The 7,356-nt window shown below is 42.1% G+C and overlaps 1 long non-coding RNA gene across 2 annotated transcripts in view; it reads right to left on the reverse strand.

Moving 5' to 3' along the window:
• Window positions 1-1,454: 1,454 nt before the first annotated feature.
• Window positions 1,455-7,356, reverse strand: part of LOC125486304 — a 29,028-nt gene continuing 23,126 nt past the window's right edge. For both annotated transcript variants that reach the window (XR_007264993.1, XR_007264992.1), the window contains exon 3: window positions 1,455-2,485. This is a non-coding gene — a long non-coding RNA (uncharacterized LOC125486304). The remainder of the gene's footprint in view (window positions 2,486-7,356) is intronic.

A 7,356-nucleotide genomic window follows, 5' to 3' on the forward strand; every position in this document is an offset into this window, starting at 1 on the left:
GGGATCCTTCTGCTCGATCATAGGGTTTAATTAGTTCTTGGTGAGGTGCCATGGCAGAAGTAAATCAAGTCTCTTTATTTTTCTTTGTTGGGAAAGGGAAGAAAATTTAGATCCTCCTCCATTTCTCACAGGAATGCTGGTCATTTTGCAGTTGCATGATATTAACCTTTACTGTGCCCTGTTGAAGATAGGTAGCAGGAGGGTGCAAAGTGTAAAAAGACAAATGGGAGGTTTGTTTGCAAAACTAAAATTCGGAAAATGAAAGAAACCCCCGTGGTTAGGATTTTTTTCTGATTAGTATTTGTATCGAGATGTTTATTGATCTTGATTAAAATGTGCACTGGTGACATCTATTGGTAGATAAAGGCACTACATCTAATGCATTTGAACAGGAATAGCCATTACCCATTTAAATATGTACTTGCCACAACTATGTTAATGGTATTTTTAAATAGTTGATTCTTGCTCTCAGGTTTAGGATACCTATTCCATTATTTCACAGAATAAGTTCACTTGACCTATTAACAATATTTTTAAGGTGTAGGATTGGTTATGATATTTGGAGATTTTGATTCCTCTATAAATAAGAAAATTTTGTTATACAGTTTACAGGCCTCCCTTTTTTGAATGGGCCATTATTTTATTGGTGCTGAATGGTTTATTCATGCATATTTATTGTACTCTGAAGTTGCCTTGTGAATTGAAAAACTGAGGGCAAAGGTAGAACTGTGGTCTGTGCCTTCAAACAGGAGAGATAATTTTCTCTGATTAAACTGCCATGATTTATGTCATGTACTGTATCCGCTGTTCCCGTTGTGGCCTCCTCTACGACGGGGAAACCAAGCAGAGGCTTGGGGGCCGCTTTGTGGAACACCTACGCTCGGTTCGCACCAAACAACTGCACCTCCCAGTCGCAAACCATTTCAACTCCCCCTCCCACTCCTTGGACGACATGTCCATCCTGGGCCTCCTGCAGTGCCACAGCGATGCCACCCGAAGGTTGCAGGAACAGCAACTTATATTCCGCTTGGGAACCCTGCAGCCCAATGGTATCAATGTGGACTTCACAAGCTTCAAAATCTCCCCTCCCCCGACTGCATCCCAAAACCAGCCCAGCTCGTCCCCGCTTCCCTAACCTATCCTCCCACCTATCCACTTCTCCCACCTCAAGCCCCACCCCCATCTCCTACCTACTAGCCTTATCCCACCTCCTTGACCTGTCCGTCCTCCCTCAACCGACCTATCCCCTCCCTAACTCCCCACCTACACTCACCTTTACTGGCTCCAACCCCGCCTCCTTGACCTGTCTGTCTCCTCTCCACCTATCTTCTCCTTTATCCATCTTCTATCTGCCTCCCCCTTTCTCCCTGTTTATTTCAGAATCCCCTTCCCCTCCCCCATTTCTGAAGAAGGATCTAGACCCAAAACGTCAGCTTTCCTGCTCCCCTGCTCCTCTGATGCTGCTTGGCCTGCTGTGTTCATCCAGCTCTACACCTTGTTGTCCATGATTTTTCTTTCTCTCTTCCCAGTGAATAAAATCACAAGATACAGGAGAGGAAATTCTCTCCATCCATTTCAGTTCAGAAAAATCTGTCTTAGTTTCCTATTGCAAATTCCAACTATGATTTTAAAATAATTCAGATAACTCTGCCTTCCTTTCCTGGTGTTGAAGTTCATTCTGCATCTTGATCACTGTAAGGAGAAGCTTGCAGTGGTGATGGGGAGACTTTTAGAGACATTGAGAGTAATTTTAAAGATTTTAGACAAGGCTGGCAAGTTTGGATCAATGGCGAGTTAAATCCTTTGAAATTCATTGCCCAGACTGTCCCTGCCATTGACCCGCCCATTCTTGGCTTGAATCGATCCTGAAGGTAGTGAGGATCCAATTGATCTACCCAGCTGAGGTGAGACTTCAGAGATGACAATGAGGCTGCGAATCTCAGTATGGTTCTGCTTTTGGAACTTATCAACCTTCAGTCTAGGTCTCAAAATCCTGGGGGAATATGTAGACCCTCTGCTATTAATGATGGAACATTGTTTCTTAAACTGGCTGATCATTTTTTAAATATTACTTCACGGGGAATGTAGGTGTTAGTGCCTGAGCCAGCATTTGTTCTCCATCCTCAATTGCCCGTGAGTAGCTTGCAAGGTCATTTCAGAGGGTAGTTAAGGGTCAGTGCTATTGCAAATGCTCTGGAGTCACACAAGGGTTAGACCAGGTGAGGATAGCAGTTTCCTTCTCTAAAAGACATTAGTGAACCAGGTGGGTTTTTACAAAAATAATTGCATGGTCACCATTAGTTTTAAATTCCAGATATTTTCTAGATTCAAATGTGAACATTTTCTATGAGTTTGAGGTCCATGTTCTCAGGTCCTGATACTAAGGTTCAGGATTAATTGTCCAGCGAAATGACCTCAGTCCCACCATCTCGGCATTTTATAGTTAGCACCTTGTTACAAGCTTCTCTGTCCCGGGTGTAGATATCTAAGAAGAAATGTTATAATTAGAGCATGGCAGAAAAAGTAAATGAATAAAATGTGGAAGAAAAAACTGTTTAAAATAAAATCCAAACATTGTGGAAAAACTGCACAGGTTTTAGCAGTCTCTGGATCGAGAAACAGCCCAACATGACTATTTCTTCAGAACTCTGTTCCTCTGTCCGTAGACACTGTGAACCTGCTGAGAGTCTCCAATACTTTCTGCCTTTATTTCAGATCTCCAGCCTTTTGTTTTTATTTAAATAGAAATTTTTTTCATACAAAGTAAAATTAAGCATATGGGGAAAAAAAACCCCTTCAGTTGGGACTATTTGGTATGAGCATTTCATAGAGAAATGATGCCTTTTGATCTTAAATAAACTGTGACCTGTTGACATTTATCGATAGTTAAAGACTTCAGGAGGTGACTGCACTTACCCTGTGGTGTCCCTGTGTGAGGAACCTTCAAGGACTGGTTCAGAGCTGCTCATCCAGACCACTGTACACAGGGAGATCTTAGATAGAAGATTCCATCCCACTTTCAGACCAGCCCTGTGGCTCAAGATCCCACAAATTAATTCAGCGTAAAAGTAAACTGACTCCTAATTCAGTTTTGTGGAAAAACTGGGGAGTGGCAGTATAATCTGATTAGTGCATTTTTAAAGGAGGTGCAGTGAACCTGGTGTGTCCATCAAACAGTCAGTGAAGGTGCAGGACTGGTTGAGAAGGCTGCTAAAAAGGCTCGCAAGCCTTTTAACTTCGTAAACAGAGTGCAAAGACAGAAAACTTAAGTTAAATTGTTATAAAGCATTGGTTTAGCCCAGTTGAATTTGTTACATTAATCACACCTTGGACATCAGAGCTTTGAAAAGGAGATTTTAGTGAATTGAAAGGAAAAAAGAAATTTGACAAGCAAATTAGTTACTTGGTGAGACTAGCAAAAACTGGGTTATTCTCCTTTGAATGAGGAAGATGAAAGGGAGGTTTGGTAACTGTTAAAAAATCTTGTAGAATTTTTAACCATAAACAAAGAAAAACTGTTACAAATGACAGAAGGATTGGTAATTAGAGGCAACAGTTTTAAGACATTTGGCAAAAGAAACAGAGGTTATCCACAAGACCATAAGATCTAGGAATAGAATTAAGCCATTCAGCCCATCAACACTGCCCTGCCTTTCGATCATGGCTGATGTGTCTTCCAACGCCAGACGCCACAGAAATATTTGATTACACAGGGAGATGTTACCATCAGAGGTATGCTGCCTGGAAAGGTGGAGGGAGCAGATTTAAATCAGAAGTTTCAAAAGGGCAATGGATAAATATTTTAAAATGAAAATTATTCGGGGGCTGTGGGGAAAGAGTGGGACGTGAATTGGATAGCTCTGCCAGACCAGCATGGTGGGCTGAATGGCCTCCTCTCTGCTGCCACATTTCTAGATCTGTGTTGTTAGAGTAAGGCTATGCTGCAGTGAATGCAATTTGATTATTGTTCTAGATTTACCTTTCCATAGCATTTATTACCTTATATGAGATCGAGATGATGATAAGCCAGTTTCTCAAACTTTCCTTATAATTCTTGCCTGTGAATCTAGGAATTTGCCTCATTCTTTGTGTTTTTATTTATTGATTTGTGGGATGTGGTCGTCACTGGCTGGACCAGCATTTCTTACCCATCCCTAATTGCCCCTTGAGAAGGTGATGGTGAGCTGCTTTCGTGAACCACTGCAGTCCACCTGTGGGTTGACGCACAATGCTATTAGGGAGGGAATTCAAGGATTTTGACCCAGCAACAGTGAAGGAACGGTGATATATTTCCAAGTCAGGATGGTGAGTGACTTGGAGGGGAACTTGGAGGTGGTGGTGTTCCCATGTATCTGCTGCCCTTGTCCTTCTAGATGGAAGTGGTTGTGTGTTTGGAAGGTGGAGGCTCTGGTGTCTTTTGCCCCAGTCTACATCTGGCAACCCATCTCGTGACCTCAGCAGATGGACAGCACAGGTGGACACTGAAGCGATAGGGTATGTTAGACTGGTAGGAGTCTCACCCGTCAGTCACGGAGAAAGTGGGAAAAATGCAGTCAGTTCACTTCCAGCACATGGGTAAACCCTAACAGAATCATGTCCTTCCTTGTGATTTGTGCCCTGGCCTGTGGAAGCCCCACCTGCTGAGAGCTGACTGTGTGAGCAGCCTGCAGCATAGGCCCAGGATCTTTAAGACCACAGGCTAGAGGTGTGAAGACAGGAGTCGGGTACTGGGCACAGAAGCAAGGACAGTTGCCCGCTTTCATGTGACACCTCCAGCCCAATGCCAGGTCCCTTGACCAGGCACAGATTGCCCGCCCATGACAGATTCTCTCCTCATCTCCCCCCAGCTGGGGATTGGTTTGCTGCATGGGTTTCTGAGAATGTGGGAAACCCCACCCTCAAGTTAATCCCTCAGCTGGCACCAAACCGCAGTGGGTTCAAGTCTAATGGGTGTCCATTGACTCCAAGACTAGGAATTGCTTGCCAGCTCCTTCCACCCTGACCGTAATCAGAGGGGACTTTGCTGCCACTGGCAGACCGATATGGAGTGTCCCGCCCATGAGGAAATGGGCCTAGCCACCAGACTTCCTGTCGTATCAGGCTGCATTAAATTCAGAAAAAAAGACAGGAACCACTAGAGAAACTCAGCAGGTTTGGCAGTATCTGTGGAAAGAGAAACAGAGTTAATGTTTCAGATCTAGTGAAAGAAGGGTCACTGGACTCGAAGTGTTAACTGTTTCTCTCCCCACAGATGCTGCCAGATCTGCTGAGCTTCTCCAACACTTTGTTTTTGTTTCGGATTTCCAGTATGTGCAGTTCTTTGCCTTAGTGTATTAAATTCAGTCCTACCTGAGGACAGGGTGCAACTGGTGCATTGAGGTAAAATGCTCTGGAATCGGAGTAGATGAAATGGCATTAACAGCACCCTATTGTGTTACTACAGAAAATGTACAGCAGCAGTGCTGAGGAGTATGTTGGTATTAGATCCGTAATATCTTCAGTGACACAAATCTATACCTTTAATTTCAATGATTCAGTACATTCCTGTTCGATAAAGGCTGTTTAGCTGTGGTCCCTTTGCTATATGCAAGCATGTAGTACTCTGCTATCTTTTTACCAGCTCTTTAATTAAATACTGTTGTGATGTAATGCAGATTGGTTGAATGTTACATCGCTTTGAGACTGCATTGAATAGTACAGGCAGTGGTGACCTCCAACCCTGTTTGACTTGTAAGAATGTAGTGAATTGTGTTGTGTACTGCCAAGGAAACCAGCCTGCCTGCCGTTGCTATGAGTGCTGCAGTCCCCTGTGTGATGTTGCCTGACTCACAAAGGCAAGAAAAAAAATCATCCACAAAGTCTGCATGGAATAAATCATGTCTGACAGTTCTCTTCCTCTTTATTTTGTTCTCTCTCTTTCTCTTTCTCCCCGTCTCCTCTGTCTCTATTTTCTCCGTCCTGTTTGTGACAGGAGTTCATTACACAAAGGCGTCTAATTAGTTTGATGAATAAACAGAAAAATAAAATCACACTGTAGCCTGTTGCAGTAAATAACTGGTTTCTCCTTTCCATTCCCTTTAAATTGAAATATGATCCTCTTAAAACAGATATCACATAGTTGCTAATTTTGTATTGGTATTTTTTCCTTTGTATCACCTGATTTTGGGCTACCCAGTGGACGAAATGCAGTTTTCTTTTAACAGTCTGTGTGGATTCTGGAAGGAGTCAGGAATGCTTGCCTAACTTGCCAGAGGTGTTTTTTCCTCCAAATTATCACAGTAAGAACATGAAAATGGCACTGACATGATACACATGGATTTTAAGGAGACTTTTGGTAAATTTCATATAAGCAGTGAGTGGGTGATGTCGCACGTCACTAACTATTAAATTGATGTATAATCGTAGGATTTCTCCCAAGCTTTCAGCCTCTCACTTAGTTGGAAACTTGTGTTTTCATATTTTGAAACAGGCAGTCAGACATGTGTGTTAATGGATTATGCTGTCCAATAAAGTCAGAAATCATTCTTTTGGGCCACCATCAAAGAAGCATTGAATATCTGTGTTGACAATATGCATCAACTTACACATATTCATTCAAAATGGTTGTTACAACTTCATTGTTGAACAATTTGCCATTGCAGCACTAACATTACCTTATCACTCAAGTCAAACTGGTCCAGATTTTCCACCAGAAGAAATCATTTATATGGGCCACCACTGTTTTATTGAATACAAAAGTGATGATGGATTGCACATCTTTAGATATTAGTGTTCTGTCAAATACATCTATAGCTCTTAGTCAGTTACCGTCAGAGATTGTAGGATTGGAGTTCCTTATCCTAGAAATGTACCATCTTTCAAAATGTAGGAACTCCATTTTTGAAGTGAAAATGGCATTTAGTTTTGTTTATGTGGCATCGTCTCTGTGTTCTGGAGGGGTTTTTTTTGCCCAATAGGATTCCTGCTGTTCTGTGCTAAAGAAGCATCAAGTTACACTATTATACTGCAAGGAAAGAAAGATCACAGGTGACGCTTCATCATTGGAGAAAAGTAAGTATCACTTTTTTTTTCATTTGACTCTGGGCAGCTTGTTCATTTGTGGAATGTAGAGTCATTCAAGGATTTGGACGACAATCCTGAAGTGACTGATTTACATCAATTGTTCCAAGTTTTTTTTCATCCGGTGCAACAGTTCATATTAAAGCATTGGCTGATCAGAGATTCCTTGGTAGAAAAAAGGGCTATGAAAGGAGAACGGTGTGTTTTTAAACCTCATCACAACAACTAAGCAACGTTATGGTAGCTTTCATAAAAACAACTTTTTAAAACATCTGAATAAAAACCAAAAGAACTGCG

The sequence above is a fragment of the Rhincodon typus genome, chromosome 27 (genome assembly GCF_021869965.1).
Source record: "Rhincodon typus isolate 14 chromosome 27, sRhiTyp1.1, whole genome shotgun sequence".
Lineage (NCBI taxonomy): Eukaryota > Metazoa > Chordata > Chondrichthyes > Orectolobiformes > Rhincodontidae > Rhincodon > Rhincodon typus.